The 16,621-nt window shown below is 36.4% G+C and overlaps 1 long non-coding RNA gene across 1 annotated transcript in view; it reads right to left on the reverse strand.

Annotated features, from left to right (window-relative positions):
* Positions 1-1,399: 1,399 nt before the first annotated feature.
* The window catches only part of LOC111521417, a 334,287-nt gene continuing 319,065 nt past the window's right edge, over positions 1,400-16,621 (reverse strand). Inside the window, exon 4 of the long non-coding RNA XR_002724942.1 lies at positions 1,400-1,508. This is a non-coding gene — a long non-coding RNA (uncharacterized LOC111521417). The remainder of the gene's footprint in view (positions 1,509-16,621) is intronic.

Here is a 16,621-nt window from a genome sequence, read left to right on the forward strand (position 1 = left end):
AAATAAAAGTATAAGAGTTGATGAAGTTAGAATACTATGCTAGAAAATATATCTCTTTAAGCTAGCTGTTTAATTTTTTCCCATATGAAGAAATATTTTCATTAGAATGTTGATAAAAAGAAAATACAAATTAAGAAATAAGCTGCTAACCAGTAATTTACAGGCTAGTTTTATTCTTGGATGGCAGTCCTAGATTTGAAGTTCTCATTCTAGATAAATAATTTTTTAAGCCTCAGAAAAAGATTAAACTGATGCATCATGTAAGTATTGGATTTTATAGTCAAAAAATCATTTTTCCCCAATGTACTGTAAAATTCAGAGAAATGCAAGCCAAAAACTGTTTAATTTTTACTTATTTAGTTTGAATTACTTAGAAAGTAGCAGAAATGGAGCTCAACAAATGCTAGGCAATATTATAACTGTTTACATAGTAACATAATTCTATAGTCATATTTTGAGTGGAAAATAACCTTAGAAATTAATTCAATCTTAAGGCCAAATTCAACCCTTCCCCTCCCTCTACCCTTTTCCAGGGCTCCTCCCCAATTTACTTCTTTGACCATTTTAAAAAACTTGAATCTTAATGGCTTTTTCAAAAGGCACAGTCTCTTTCCCCATAGGCCTACCAGTTTTTACTGTCTCACACCCAGCCACTTCATAAATCTGCATTACTTGCCTGACACTCCAAGGCACTGGAATTGGTCAACTTTCCCTTATTTAATCTAGCCCTTACATTTGAAAGCAAGGGATGACTAAGAAAAGTTAAAAGATTCTTCTATGTTCCTGAAGTGTGTTGGTGGTTATACTGGCTCAGTTCAAATGTTCCAGCTCTTGGTTCTGTGCTATTATTTGGTGCCTTTCCATTATCCACATCATCTAAAGTTTTATACCTATTAAGCCATAATGTATGAACAGAAGTTCACAGTCTATGTATGGTCATGCACTGAGAAGCATTCCAAAAGGTCAACAAATCTGTATGAACTTGAAATAAAGAAGTTATGCAAGCCATGTTGTATTAACTGTATTGTTGTTATTTTTAAATAAAAATCACTGGACTGACTTAAACCAAAAACAAGACTTAATTTGATTAGTTACAATATTCACAATTACAGACAGAGAATTGATACACACCAAGACAAGAAGATTGTACCAATTTCAACAGCTACACAGAAATTAAAATATTTTTATAATACTATCCAAAGAAAATGGGCTTAAACCCATGAAATAAAAGATGAATAAAATTGGAATACATAAAACTTTGCCATAGAATAATGCTTGCATTCTTCTTTTTTCAAAATTAGCAGCTATTGGCACACTATAGAAATACATCAAGTCACCTTATTAAAAGTTGATTCAAGAATGAAAGTTCTACAATCTAATTAAAATAAGTAGGTCTTACTTCAACTGAATGTTCCTAGTGCAACTGAAGGGCTTCTTCAGGTTACAGGAGACTGACAATCTGAACTCAGGGCTCTTCATCCAGGTGCCTAATAGTCAAAGCTCATTTCCTGTTCATAAATCAAAAACCAGAGTTAAATTGGGAGCTGCATGAGATAATTTATCTATTGTCTCTTGAATTTTGTTCTTTGATTAATGCTTCTTAGCATAACTTTATCAGTTCCTTTTATTGTAAGCAGACAGAAATTTTTCATTTCTTTTGGAAGTCAACAATGTATAGACTTTATTTTTAAAGCATACCATTTTATCTTAACAACAAATGTATACACAAATACACAAATACTTTTCTCCCTTGCTTTCATTTTTCCATGTTTACATTTGCACCTTAATTCAGCAAGCATAAATTGCACACTTTGTGCCACACAGTACTAAACACAATTAAAGATACAGTAGGCCAGGCACAGTGGCTCACACCTGTAATCCAAGCATTGTGGGAGGCCAAGGCAGGAGAATTACTTAAACCCAGGGGTCTGAGACCTGCCTGGAGAATATAGTGGTGTTGGCAGTGGTGGCAGCCCATTTGGAGAGGCTGCTGCCATGACACTGGCTTCAGTAGGGGAGGCGTGGCCAGGGTTGCATGATCCCTGGCCTGGCAGGAGCCAAGAACAGGTGGAATCTCCACCTTCTTTAGTTGGCAGGACAGGACCCCCCCCCCCGCCACACACACACACACACACACACTTCCAGGCACAGCTGTAGCTGCTGCCCATGCTTTGATTATGGAGCAAAGTTGTCATTGTTGCAACATTGTAGCAACATGGCTTGGTGTTCCCAAGCTTGGGGCAGCACTGACACACAATCACCCTGCTGCCTTGGCCCTCCCCAGACTTTGAGCACCAACAAGCACAGAAGGAAGCCTGAGAGGGGGCTGAGGGAAGCTCAGCAGAGGACTGCAGGGAACCCACAGCACAAACAGCCTGGGTGAGAAGGGAAGATAGACAGGCTCCTGGGTGGAAAGAGACGGGTCCGCAGTAAAACTGCACCTTCAAGCCAGGATTGCCTGAAGCCTGGGGACTGGGCTGATGGACCAGAATAGGAAGTATGGTGCTTAGGCCCATGAAAGGACACCCATGAGCCAATCAGTATACACTTCCTCCCCACTGAAGCCCATAAAAACCCCGGACTCAACCAGACTCAAGGAGACGAGGGGACAATCTGCCTACAGAGAGGAACTCCAGGGTCTCCTCTCTGCTGAAAGCTGAAGAGACGATTGGACAACCAGCTGCGGAGAGGAGCTACCCACTCCAGGGTCTCCTGTCTGCTGACAGCTGAATACTTGTTGGGACACCCTGCCTTTGGAGAGGAGCTACCCAATGGGGGTCTTCTCTGAGCTGTTCTGTCACTCAATAAAACTCCTCTTCACCTTGCTCACCCTCAATTTGTCCTCATACCTCATTCTACCTGGACACAGGAGAAGAACTCAGGACCCACTGAATGGCAGGGGTAAAGGAGCTGTAACACTAACAGGGCTGAAGCGTGCCCATTCCTTGCCACATTGCAGGCAACAAAAAGGAAAGAAGAAAGGAGAGAAGAGCTGCAGCCCTCCTAGACCTACGAACTCCCTGAGCCAGGGCTGTGACACTCTATTTGGGGCTCTGAGGTTCCTGGTATCTCCAAGCTTCCAGGCATCACTGTGTCCCCTAGTGCCAGCCATGGAAGCTGCTTGCAGTACACCTGGTCCAGCTGCCGCCTCACAGGGAGTCAGCACCCATGCCAGTGCCTGGAGCTGCCCACCCCACTGCAGCCAGTGTGCATGAACAGACTCCATGCTCACTCACTCACACATCCCTCACCACTCTGTTCATCCTTGGCTGGCATGGGATCCAGGTCAGTAGTGTTAGCCAAGCGCAGCCTGCAAGGCCGAGTGGGCAGAACAAGCCCAGTGGGCCCGAGCAAAACTCGAGCAAAGGTGCTGCTGGCCACAGAGGTTTCCAAACAGAAAAGAATCACCTTAAGGATCCTGTAACCATGGGACCCTGTGTCTACAAAAAATAAAAATTAAAAATTAGCTGGGCATGATGGTGTATGCCTGTGGTCCCAGCTACTTGGGAGGCTGAGATGGTAGGATCACTTGAGCCTGTGAAGTGGAGGTTGCAGTGACCTGTGATTGTACCATTGCAAACCAGCCTGGGTGACATAGTGAAATCCTGCTTCAAAGACAAACAAACAACAATAACAAAAAAAGATAAAACAGAAAATATATAATTGGAAAGGAAGTAACTTAGTATCTCTTTGGGAGAAAAGGATTAAACAAAGGAAGAGATGTGTATTAGAAAGAGCATATCTAGGACTGAAAACTTCGTTCTTCATACCTGTATGGCCTTGGATAATTTCTGAATCTAAGTCTGTTACTTCACCTTAAAATTAGAATGAAAACAGGAAACTTGCAGAACTACTGTGAGAATTAGAGACATGGTATGTAATGCTCCTCACACATTGCCCAGCATGTATCAGGTTCTCAATAAATGACTGATATAATTATATACTATTTTAAGACATTGAGTCTTTTCCTTTTATATCTTCTAATGCCAAGATTGGTTATTCTACATTTCATATTGGCAGTGGCTGTGATACTAAGTAATAATGCTATGAATTATGAAGCTACTTATTTGTGCTTCACCCTCTTTATTGTAATATTTTATCTTAGTTTTGAGATACTTGAAAGCGATAAAGTGTTCTTATTCTCCTTTCAAAATTACTTAACCCCAAATAAGCTATTATTTCCTTTTATCAAGATTAACTTGTAGTATTGCACAAGCTTGTGACTAGAAAAAAATTCTTAACCTTCTATTAAGTTAACTTCCTCCTAAGTTTTTCACTCTCATTTCAGTATCCTCCATCTTCCTTAAGCTTTACATAAGAAATAATGTGTCATAAATTTCTCAACTACCAAAATACATAATAAAATAATAATTCTGAATTTTTGTCTTAAATTCCTTCTGCTTTTAGAGAAAAATGTGCTTAAGGTAGATCTTGTAGATTCACCAATTTAGAAGTGCCATCTAACTCTTCTTTCTTTTTTCACAAAGAAAGAACTTCTTGATAAGGATAACCTAACTAGGTTAATACATGAGTTAAATGAATCCTAGACTTACTATCCTCAAATGTTATGGACCAGATGTTTGTGTTTTCCCAAAATTCATATGTTGAAGCCCTAATCTCCAGTGTTACAATATTTGGAAGTGGGTCCTTTTACGATTAGTGATTTAAAAAGAAGAGACCAGAGAGCTTGCACACTCTCTCTCTCTGCCATATAAGAACCTAACAAGGAGGCCATCTGTAAGACAGCCCTTGAAAACTGGCTGGAACTTTGATCTTGGACTTCCCAGTATCCAGAGCTGGGGGAAGTACATTTCTGTTGCTTAATCCACCCAGTCTGTGGGACTTTGCTATAGCAGCTCAAGCTTCAAATAAAGTCTTTAGTTCAAGAATGCTATTACCACATTAGTATGAACACACACAAGTGCATACCTGCCTACACACACACATAATTCAGGACATTTAATATTATCTCGTTTGTGGAGAATAGAAGTAGTATGGAATGAGGAGGATTGGAAGTCACTACTTAATTCTCAACTTATATTAAGTGTCTCAAGATTCTATTCATGGGTAAGGGTATGCAAGAAATTAATGATAATTTTAGTACAAATGTGGGTTTCTGCCCTCCCTCAACACTGAAATGAAGAAGTGAAACCAACCCAGTAGTCCCATAGACAGGTTTTGGGGTTTTTTGGATAAATGTAAAAATTGACTCTTCTGGTCTTAAAGCTTGAAGCTTACATTTGTTTTAGCTGAGTTTCTCCTTCAGGAAAGGACCCCCCACCAGACCTCTCAAAAAGTATCAAATAACTGAAACTCACCAGATCACCACATCCAGAAAGTGAGGCCAGACCTCTCATTCGTCATGATTGCTCTTAACCCTCCCAAGTTCCTGTTTTGCCAGACATAGTGACATTTCTTCCCTGCTACATAAACCCCTAATTTTAGTAGGTCAGAGAGATGGATTTGAGACTGATCTCCCATTTCCTCAGCTGCAGCACCCCATTCAATCCTTCTTCCATGACAATACTTGTGTCAGTAATTGACTTTCTGCGTGGCAAGCAGCAGGACCCAAACCAAACCCCTGGTGTTTCGGTAACAGAAGGAGCCATAACAAAAAAGGCAGAGACATGTTCACAAAGAAGTCTTCAAGCTACAAATCACAAGAAATGCGAAGCCACATGGAACTCTTTTCCTAATCTTTCTCTTGGCATCTAACTGGATTAAAATGGCATATTGCCATCTGCATTCCTGCATGTGATTAAAAATCACACCCTACAGATTGAGGTAGATAGATGAAAAGTCCTATGTCATCTTGTCTAACATAATGTCTTTGATCCTTGCTTTTCCTATCTCCTCATTAAGGATTCTCTTTACTAAATGAAATGAACTCTAGTATCTTATAGTGAAATGCATTGTTAAAGATGTGATTTTTTTCCTCAGGTTGCGGAAAAACTTGCCTGAATTGGTTCTTTGTGGACCAAAAGGTCCATGAAGCATTACCTAAAATCAGAATACTGAGACTAGAAGAAACTTAATGATTATCTCAGTTAAGTGTCACACCAACATTTACCATTAGCTCCCACTGGATGTTTTATTTCATAGTAAACTCCAACCAGATCATACATACAATTTTTAACAATAAAATCTCATAAATAAAAAGCCACTCAACTATGGAGGATGTTTTTCTCTATACAAAGACTTTTAAATGGTATATTCTCATATTAGAAGGACAAAATGGTATAATTCTTTAGAAATTGTCTTTAATTCTGATAGTGGCTTAATATACTCATATTAATACATGAATTTTGGATTTTCCTAAGCACCACATAAAAAATAAAAAAAAAAAAAAACCCAATGCAACAGATGCTATATCCAACTTAGCAAAATTTCTGTGGGATTAATAGAATATTATTAATAGACATTTTTTATGGTTACCATTCTATTAACTTATACAGAATGGCTATCTCCTTTTTCTAAAACAGTCTTCTTCAAGACACTTTACTGATCAATAACTAATAAAAATTCCCTATTTTTAATCACATAAATTTCTTTTTTTTTTTTTTTTTTTTTTTTTTTTTTTTTGAGACAGAGTCTCGCTCTGTCGCCCAGAGTGGAGTACAGTGGCCAGATCTCAGCTCACTGCAAGCTCCGCCTCCCGGATTTACACCATTCTCCTGCCTCAGCCTCCCGAGTAGCTGGGACTACAGGCGCCTGCCACCTCGCCCGCCTAGTTTTTTGTATTTTTTAGTAGAGACGGAGTTTCACCATGTTAGCCAGGATGGCCTCAATCTCCTGACCTCGTGATCCGCCAGTCTCGGCCTCCCAAAGTGCTGGGATTACAGGCTTGAGCCACCACGCCTGGCCTATAAATTTCATTTTTAATTAAACATTTCTTGAAAACCCACCTTAAGTTAAACATATCAACTTCAAATACTCGTATAAGGTTTTGAGATGCTTTAATATTTTGATCCATCTCTGAGCCTCTTGAAGGCAAGGACTAGGTTAGCTGTGTCCTCAGGATCTATCACTGTGTTAAAATATAGAATATGCACAATAAATGTTAATAAATGATATTTGTGACTCAACATTTCTATAGATTTTTACAATCCTTTTCATATAATGGATATCCTCTCCATCCCTTCAAAAATGTACTGTGTACTCTCTTCATGTCTTTTCTCTTGTCCTTTCTGAGATATTTGTTTCGACTTATTTTCCATGATTCGCTTATCTCATAAAATCTATTCCAGCCTAAGCATTTCATTTCTCTCAAACTGTGTCAAGACTATATTACACTGAATGCTACTATCCTAAAGAGAGTCAAAAAATCAGATTTATACTTCTTAAATATCCTCCACAGATCATAGTTCTAAGTTGGGAACATTGCTAGTTAATATATAAGATGCACATGGTTTGTGAGAAAAGATACAAGTCTCTTTTAGATCAGGGATTGGCAAACTATGGTCTATCAGCCAAATTTGGCCTGATGCCTGTTTTTATAAATACAATTTCAATGGGGCACAACCACACTCATACACTTATGTATTGTTTATAGCTGCTTTCCTGCTATAATAGTAAGTTGAGACCATTTGGCCCACAAACCTAAAATATTTACTCTCTGGTCTACTACAAAATAAGTTTGCCAACTAGTAGATTAGATCAGTGGTTTTCCAGTGTGGGTCCCAGATTTTCTTGGCCTAGTCTTATTCTTAAGTGTTGTGGTTGGATAATGTTATAAAACCCAGTGGGTCTTAAAGGTGGTTTTTAGACTAGCAGTATAAGCATCACATTGAAATTTGTTAGAAATTCTAAATCTTAGCCACCATTCCAGACTACAGATTAGAAATTCTTTTTTTTTTATTTATTTTATTTTATTTTATTTTATTTTTATTATACTTTAAGTTCTAGGGTACATGTGCATAACGTGCAGGTTACATATGTATACATGTGCCATGTTGGTGTGCTGCACCCATCAACTCGTCAGCACCCATCAATTCATCATTTATATCAGGTATAACTCCCCAATGCAATCCCTCCCCCCTCCCCCCTCCCCATGATAGGCCCCAGTGTGTGATGTTCCCCTTCCCGAGTCCAAGTGAGCTCATTGTTCAGTTCCCACCTATGAGTGAGAACATGCGGTGTTTGGTTTTCTCTTCTTGTGATAGTTTGCTAAGAATGATGGTTTCCAGCTGCATCCATGTCCCTACAAAGGACGCAAACTCATCCTTTTTTATGGCTGCATAGTATTCCATGGTGTATATGTGCCACATTTTCTTAATCCAGTCTGTCACTGATGGACATTTGGGTTGATTCCAAGTCTTTGCTATTGTGAATAGTGCCGCAATAAACATACGTGTGCATGTGTCTTTGTAGTAGCATAATTTATAATCCTTTGGGTATATACCCAGTAGTGGGATGGCTGGATCATATGGTACATCTAGTTCTAGATCCTTGAGGAATCGCCATACTGTTTTCCATAATGGTTGAACTAGTTTACAATCCCACCAACAGTGTAAAAGTGTTCCTATTTCTCCACATCCTCTCCAACACATTAGAAATTCTTGAGACAGGGCCCAGCAATCTGTGTTTTTAGCAGCCCTCCAACTGATTCCAATTCACACTAAAATTTGAGAATCACTGGATTAAACAGCGAAACATTTATTAACACCCGACCATGATGACTTGGCCTGGCTATGGAAGATCCATTTTCTTCAAAGATATTCTAAGTTATGAAAATATATTAATTATATTTCACCCATCCTGAAATAAGACACCTTGCATTTATTCTGAAAGAACATGAAGGAACAGGATTCTCTTGATGTGGGAATTGCTATAGCACTTTTAGTAAATGCCAAAATGCCACCAGCTGCATACCTAAAGGAAAGACAATATACCAAGTGCCAAAGTGTAAAACCTATCCAAAAATAGATTGAAATATCAAAGCAATATAGCAGATAAGCTCCGATTTTTATCGGACTGCCTGTCAAGACAAACCTTTGCACAATGCTTCTCAGCAGGGACACAGGAGAAGCAGCACTGCAGCTCAGTATGGGACTCTGATAATCAAGAATTTGTTCCAACATGCATATCCCCAGCTCAAAGTCATAAATGTTGCCTTTCCATGATAGTGTGTGGGTAGCATTTTCCATGATAGTGTGTAGGTAGAAATAGGAATAATCACCACCAAGCCTTTTGCATGGTAATAACTAGCTAGCACTCCCTATGAAAAAAATTTATAATTATGTTATAATATATACAATTTTCAGAAAATAATTATGTTCAAACTTTATGATCAGTTCTCACTTCCTCATTGTTTTTCTCTAAAATACAGACTAACACCAGCAGCTTTGTCTATGATATGAAAGGATTATAATGTACCAAAAATAATGGAAGTTTATTGATAAATGGAAAGCATAAAAAAGCTACTTTTTAAAAGACTCTTGCCTCAGTGTTTTATATTTTAATGGTATAAGCTAGGCAGCTATTTCAAGAAACAAACAGAAAATTATTTAACCTATTGAAGAGTCTCTACATAAAGGTTAAAAAATATGTCAATCAATAAGAATAAACAATTGACTGACAGCCTCTAGAAACTTCACATTATTTCCTAGTCTTAAAAAAGTTATGTTTCTACAAAATAATATATCCATTAATTCTCTATAGAAATTTCACACATAAATTTCATATGCCTAAAATTTATATCAACATTTTATTCAATACTCTTTCAAATGTTCTTTTATTTTGACATATATCTACAGAATATAAGAAAAGTATTCAGACACGCTGTGTAATAGCATAAATGAAAAATATGGGCCTGGGTGTTACCCCATGAATTTAGCAAATGACTGGCCACTGTTCAGATGATCTGTTAGAATTCTGATACAAAAACTTAAAATTCACAAATTTAACCCACAAATTAATGAATATATAAATTGACACACATATAATACAGAACAAATTCAAAGAGGAAGCATACGCAATGATCTTTTTATAGGGTTACAACCAACCCATGTAAAGATAAAAATGTTTCACCCAGAAATAATTGATAGTGGGGAAACATAATACCTACTTAGAAGGACAGTAAGTCACTAAATAGCATGAAACAAGGAGTCAGTAAAGGCTAAGAAGGTTACAGAATGTAATTAAGGGTAATGCTCTGAAATTTTAAGGAGTGGAAAATTAGGCTAAATGTTATAAGCCTTTCATAGAAAGTCCTCTAGAATCAACCTCTAGCAGATGCTTCAATTGAGTCATTTAAAATTAGACAAGAGCCTGTCTTTGCCAAATGCCACAGGGAATTATTCAATACTAGTGGGATGTACTAAATGAACGATCTGTTTTCTTTTATTCATCTTTTGCATATCTAATTGCCATGATTTCATACACATTAAAAAATAATGAGAAGATAAAAATGCTCTGGAGGTTATTATGCTACTATTATTGTATCAACTCATTCTTTTTATTTTTTTCAAAACAAGAGGAATGATGGGATAAAATAATTAAGAGGTAAGTCCTACTCTTGAATAGTCCACTCAAAATATTAAATTCAAATAAAAGTTATATTAAAAGATAGAATATACCTTTGTAAAATTTGCCTAGTTAAGATCATATTTAATTACCCAACAATGCCCTAGCATGATATGTAACACAAAGTATATAATCAATAAATACTAAATGAATGAATAATAAATACTTCTCCTCTGGAAACTATCTCTTCCAGGGTTTATGGCCCTGAGATGTAGTAGTATTGTATTCATTAATTACTTAAATCCAACCCAGTCTACCTGGACTCAAAAGTCAGGCCTTGCTACTTACTAACGGTGTGTCCTTGAGCAAGTTGCTTAGTCTCAACATGTCTCAGTTTTCACATTTGAAAAATGAGAAGAGATTACAATAGCATCTGCCTCCTAGACCTTTTCTAAGTATTAATCACTTAATACTGGTAAACCACAGAATCTATTACATAGCAAGCCTCAGTAATGGTGAGACATCATTCTTAGTAATGGCCACCAGTGTGCATGGTAACCAGTCGGATAGGAGACATCAGGATGTTAGTCTAGAAAATGTGAGAAAGCCAGGTGACATTACACAGATTCTTAGAACATGATTCATTTACTAATATACTCTAAAAATAAGTCAGCTGATTAATAAGATTGACTATGGTAATAAATGGTATTCTCATCCAACTTAAAGGAACCCTTGCTCTTCCTTTACAATTTCAGTCCACTAATGGTTACTTAGCTTTAGCCTTCTAGGCTTTGTGCTATATATCAAGTTCTTGACCTCGACAAGGCGGTCCAATGAGTTATTAGTAAAACAATAGACTACTATGCTTTTCTGGATTTCATATTTTCAATGCCAGCTCCATCAGCTGTCCATAAATGTAAACTCATGTCTGTGGTTTCAAGGATAATTGCCTCTCAGTTGAGTAACTTAAAAAGACCATAAATGTAAGTCATAATCTGATTGATCTGGGTTTCAGTCCCGGCTCTAGTATGATGAGCTCTGTGGCTTTGAGCAAGTTAAACTTTAGGTTTATTTCCTCATATGTGAAATGGGAAAAAATACATAAATCATCATTTTATGGGGTTATATTGAGGACTAAAAATGAACTCATGAAAAATGCTTTCAAGTACACTGGTGAGAGACTATCTGGGTTCAAATGCTTGCCCTAATACTTATTAGCTGTGTGTATTGGTGCACCTTACTTAGCCTCACTATGCTTTAGTAAGTAGTTACAAAAAGGCTAGTTATTACTCTTTTAATAGCATTATTGGAATATAATTTCCAACTTCTCAATGTATATCCTAATACATAACTTTTTCCATTCCTTCCAACTATCAGTGTCCTTTCAAATTTGAGACTTACTATTCCTTTTAAAGGCTTATTATAAGTTCATATTCCCTTGATGTTTTCTGTGGCTTCTTGGGGACAATTCACACACCAACAATTGCTTTGATCCAGAAATCAGGCTCCTTGGTATTTATCCAAAGGAGTAAAAATGTAAGTCCACATTAAAACCTGAACATGGATGTTTATAGCATCTTTATTAATAATTGCCAAAACCTAGAAGCAACCAAGATGTCTTAGAGGTGAATGAATAAGTAAAGGGCTATACATCCATACAATGGAATATTATTCAGTACTAAAAAGAATTGAGTTATCAAGCCACAAAAAGATATGAATGAGCTTTAAGTGCATATTACTAAGTGAAGGAAGTCAGTCTGAAAAGGCTACAAACTATGGATTCCAACTATATTAGGTTATGGAAAATGCAAAACTATGGAGACAGTAAAAATATTACTGGTCACCTAGGGTTTAGGGGAAGGTAGGGATGAATAGTGGAATACAGAGGATTTTTAGGGCAGTGAAACTATTCCATATGATACTCTAATGGTGAATATGTGCCATTATACCTTTTCAAAACTTATCAAATATACAACACAAAATGTGAACCCAAATGCAGGCTATGGACTTAGGTTGAGAATGAAGTGTCAATGTTGGTCCATCAGTTGTAACAAATATATTACACTGGTGCAGGATGTTGACGTCAGGGAAGATTGTGCTTTGGGGTTGGAGAGGGATACGTGGGAACTCTGCACTTTCTGTTGAATTTTGCTGTGAACCTCAAAGTGCTATAAAAATAAAGTATTAATTTTTTTAACAATTGAATAAAATTAAAACACACATACTGTGTGAGCTAAAAAAAAAAAAAACCTATTATCAGGCTGGATTTGAGCTTTTGGCCACGAGATTACACAATTTGTTTAAAGACTATGGCAGTACCCATGCTCCAAGACTTGGGACAGAATTAGCAATATGTGTTAAATTTATTCAATCAAAAATGGGTGAACATTACCCATTTTTTGGAAAGGAAACCTTACATATAACAACCCACCGATCTCCATATCCTAAATAAAAATGATTTTTTTGTTTTTTTTTAGAAAGTGGAATTCAGACTTCCATTACTTCATACACAGGTAATCAAAACATTTGTATAGTCAAAATACTGAAAAAAAAAAAAAAAAAAAAAAACAAGGAAACAACATTTTTCTCACACAAATACATCATGCAAACATATATTTAGATAAAAATTATATACAGCTCCTTGAATAAGGCCATAGAAATATTCAAATAAAAATTAAGATATAAGTTTCAAGAGAGAATTAACTTTCTTTTATTCCTGATTCATCCCTAAAATCTAAGGCAATATCTGATACTCAAAAAGTACATAAATATCTGGTTAATAAATGAATGAACCACATATTCCCTTTATTAAAAAAAAAAAAAATCATTCCGCCTATGTTGTGAATCAGAAAGGGGCTAGCATGGAGATAAAACAGACTTTTTAGGAGCCTACTGCAACCGTCTGGCTAGGAAATAATGAGCACATAGAAGAAAGCAATAGCAGTGGAAATGAGTGAACACAGCCAGGAAAAGTGTAAACAACACCATGCTTTAAGCAGTGAAGATAAGCCACTGAGAACACGAAATCCTGAGGGGCAAGAAGAAAAGAAGAGCCTAAGAAAGTTAACAAGAAGGAATGTTTCATGATGAAGAAAGGAAGTAACAAGACAGTGGTGTCACAGAAGCTCAGAGAAGACAGATTTAATAGACTGAAAGAATAGTATCAAGTGTTGCAAAGAAGCCAAGTACTATGAACAGGGCTGGGATTAGGAATGGGCTGGGTTAAGCATTTACATTGGGAAAAAAAATTTAAAGGAGCATCAAAAAATGCACTCAGAAGAAAATAATATTTTAATACATTATTTTAAAAATTATAATTAGTGCAAAGAATCCATGGTGAACAAAATATCAAAATTATAACTAATGACGAGTTGTTTTATGCTCATGTGTTATTGTGTAACATAACCGCTGGTAGTTCTTGTACCTGCACAGCCTTGGCTTTCCCACTGGGTATGTTTATGGGGTTGACAATGATGTGCCAATAGATTGGGCAACCCAGGGCTTTATGTGTGTTTTTTGATCGTAGCGATTTTATTAACTTTTCCACTTGGTTGAAAATAAGGGAGGATTTTTTAATAGATCTATATAGAGGCACACCTTTTCCTTTCACCACAGTTTCTGATAAGAGTTGGCACAGCACTGACTCAGACTTGGAAAGCTTCCTTTTGGTTTAGCAATTAGAAAGCCATCAGAGACTTAGCGGGAGTAGTTTCCATGTGGTAGTGAAAGGAGGAGAAACCAGACTACAGTTAATTAAAGAGAGAAGAGGCTGAAGAGAAAGGAACAGAAACAGAGATGTTTAAGAATAGAGGGTAGAAAATCCATGACGAATACAACTATTCAATTGCTCCTATATTCACACTGATCTGAAATCTGTCTAAAGAGAAGCAAAAGTATAGTTAAAAACAAATTGGTCATTCCTGTGGTGCTGCTTCAGAGACAATTATCTTCATTGTGGCTTTAGTTTGATTACTTATGGCTCTTGCTATAAGCAATGTCACTGTGATTCAAATTAGAAGATTTCTGAAATGTTTCTGGTACCATGTATGTTGTCACATCTCTCTCCCAAACATACCACATCCCAGGAATCATCTCTATAAAAAATGGTTCTCTAGAAATTTGGATGATTGCTAACTTTAACAAAAGTAATTTTGCAGTAATAACAGATTCAGTTTGAACCATGTAGTAGATCTCCACTGTTGACCTTTTAAATTCACAGACATCTCACAGGAGAAATTATGAAATGGTTTATAAATGTAATTTCAGGTACAGCCACCTTGAAACTTAATTATGTCATTACCCTTGGAATTTTCCAGTATGAATATGCAAATACAAATATATATTCAAGATGACCCACTAAATACAGTTTGCAATACCAATGAAATATGAAGCAGTACAAGGTAAATAAAAGTGGGATGGTTTCTAATTAAAAGAGAATTTAATAATTAAGTTTAAAAAACCATGTTTTTAATTATTTTGTAGCACTAATCTCAAAAGGCTAACATCTAATGAATTAGGTTATGTTATAGTTTTGCCAAGCCACAGGATTCTCCTAAGACATCTTTGTACTCATGGTTAAGTAAGAAAAGTAGAGAAGAAGCTTTCCACCATGGGAAGTGGAACTAGAAGAGTACTTACAAGGGACACGTCTTACCAAGATGGAGTTAATTCAATACATGTTCCTTTGGGGGGGTGATGAAACATATTAGAATTTAGCAAATGTCACTCTTCAAATATTGAAAGGCAGTGTTTCTCAGTGTATGCTGAAACTAGCTCCACGAATCAACTCTAGATTTTTTGAAAAGTCAGGTTCCTGGTCTCACCAGAAACAGAATCTGAATAGGTGGGCTCCAGGCTCTGCGTTTTTGACAAACATCCCTAAGTAATTCTCAAAGTTGTCATATTTAAAGGAGCACTAAAAATGATACAATACGTAATCCATTTATAGTATACACTCTACCATTTAGACATGACAGATTTAATAGTGAAATTTAGTGCAAAATAGATCTACTATTCCATCAAAAGTATCATATAGATGCTGTGGTAATTATTTAAAACATAGTGTATTCGATGGTTGCAGATGGCAAATAAAATATAATCAATAAGTATATGTTGAATGTTCACTATATGCAATAAATAAATCTAATATAAAAACTCTCCCTAGGGAATTATAATATGTGCATTAAATATGACTTTGCTAAATCCCTTTCTCTTTGGAGTATTATTTCAAACTCAAATATTTTCCAGTCTCTTATTTCCCTATTTCTAAAATAGCAATATTCTTCTAAAAAAGCAAAATACATATAAATATGAACATGGGATTACCATATGAGTCTAGCAATATTTGTTTACTAAAGCATTCAAAAGTGCTTACAGTTTTTAGAGATTATCTCAAAATTACCCAATTATTTAACATGAAGTCTATTGCAAAATATAAAAGCACATAAGTTTACCCAGCATACAGCATATTTATAGATATATGTTCATCTATAACCAAACTGAGACATTTGACCTTGCTCTGCAGCAATGGAGGTGAATTTCTAAAAGGATAATTCTGAATTAATAACTCTTAATTGAAACTCTACATGGCATGATTTTTATTTGAGCAAGGCTTTCATATTTTAGTTTATTATGTAATAGTTTACTTCCTCAGAATTAGCATTAGTGTCAAAAGGGATGCAGCCAGTCTTAGAGAGAATAACATGGAGAAAGAAATCATCATAGCAAAATAGTCATCTCCAAATAGGAATCCCATTATTTTAAGGAAATTTCTTCTAACACTCAAAGAAACTTATGAACAAACACATATATATTTGCTCAAAGACCTCATTAAGGGATTGCATATTTAAGCAATGACCATACATACTAATAGTGGCCAAACCTTTCATTTATTATAGATCAACTTATAAAAACTAATATTTTTCCACCTTCTCATTTTACCATAAATCCTAAAACCCTCCAGTATAATTTAAGTTATACTTCTATCTAGCCCCCTTTTTTTTGTTTGTTTGTTTTTTAGAAGGAGTCTCGATCTGTTGCCCAGGCTGGAGTGCAGTGGCACGATCTCAGCCTCACTGCAAGCTCCGCCTCCCAGGTTCACGCCATTCTCCTGCCTCAGCCTCCCAAGTAGCTGGGACTACAGGAACCTGCCACCACG

The sequence above is a fragment of the Piliocolobus tephrosceles genome, chromosome 2, assembly GCF_002776525.5.
Source record: "Piliocolobus tephrosceles isolate RC106 chromosome 2, ASM277652v3, whole genome shotgun sequence".
Lineage (NCBI taxonomy): Eukaryota > Metazoa > Chordata > Mammalia > Primates > Cercopithecidae > Piliocolobus > Piliocolobus tephrosceles.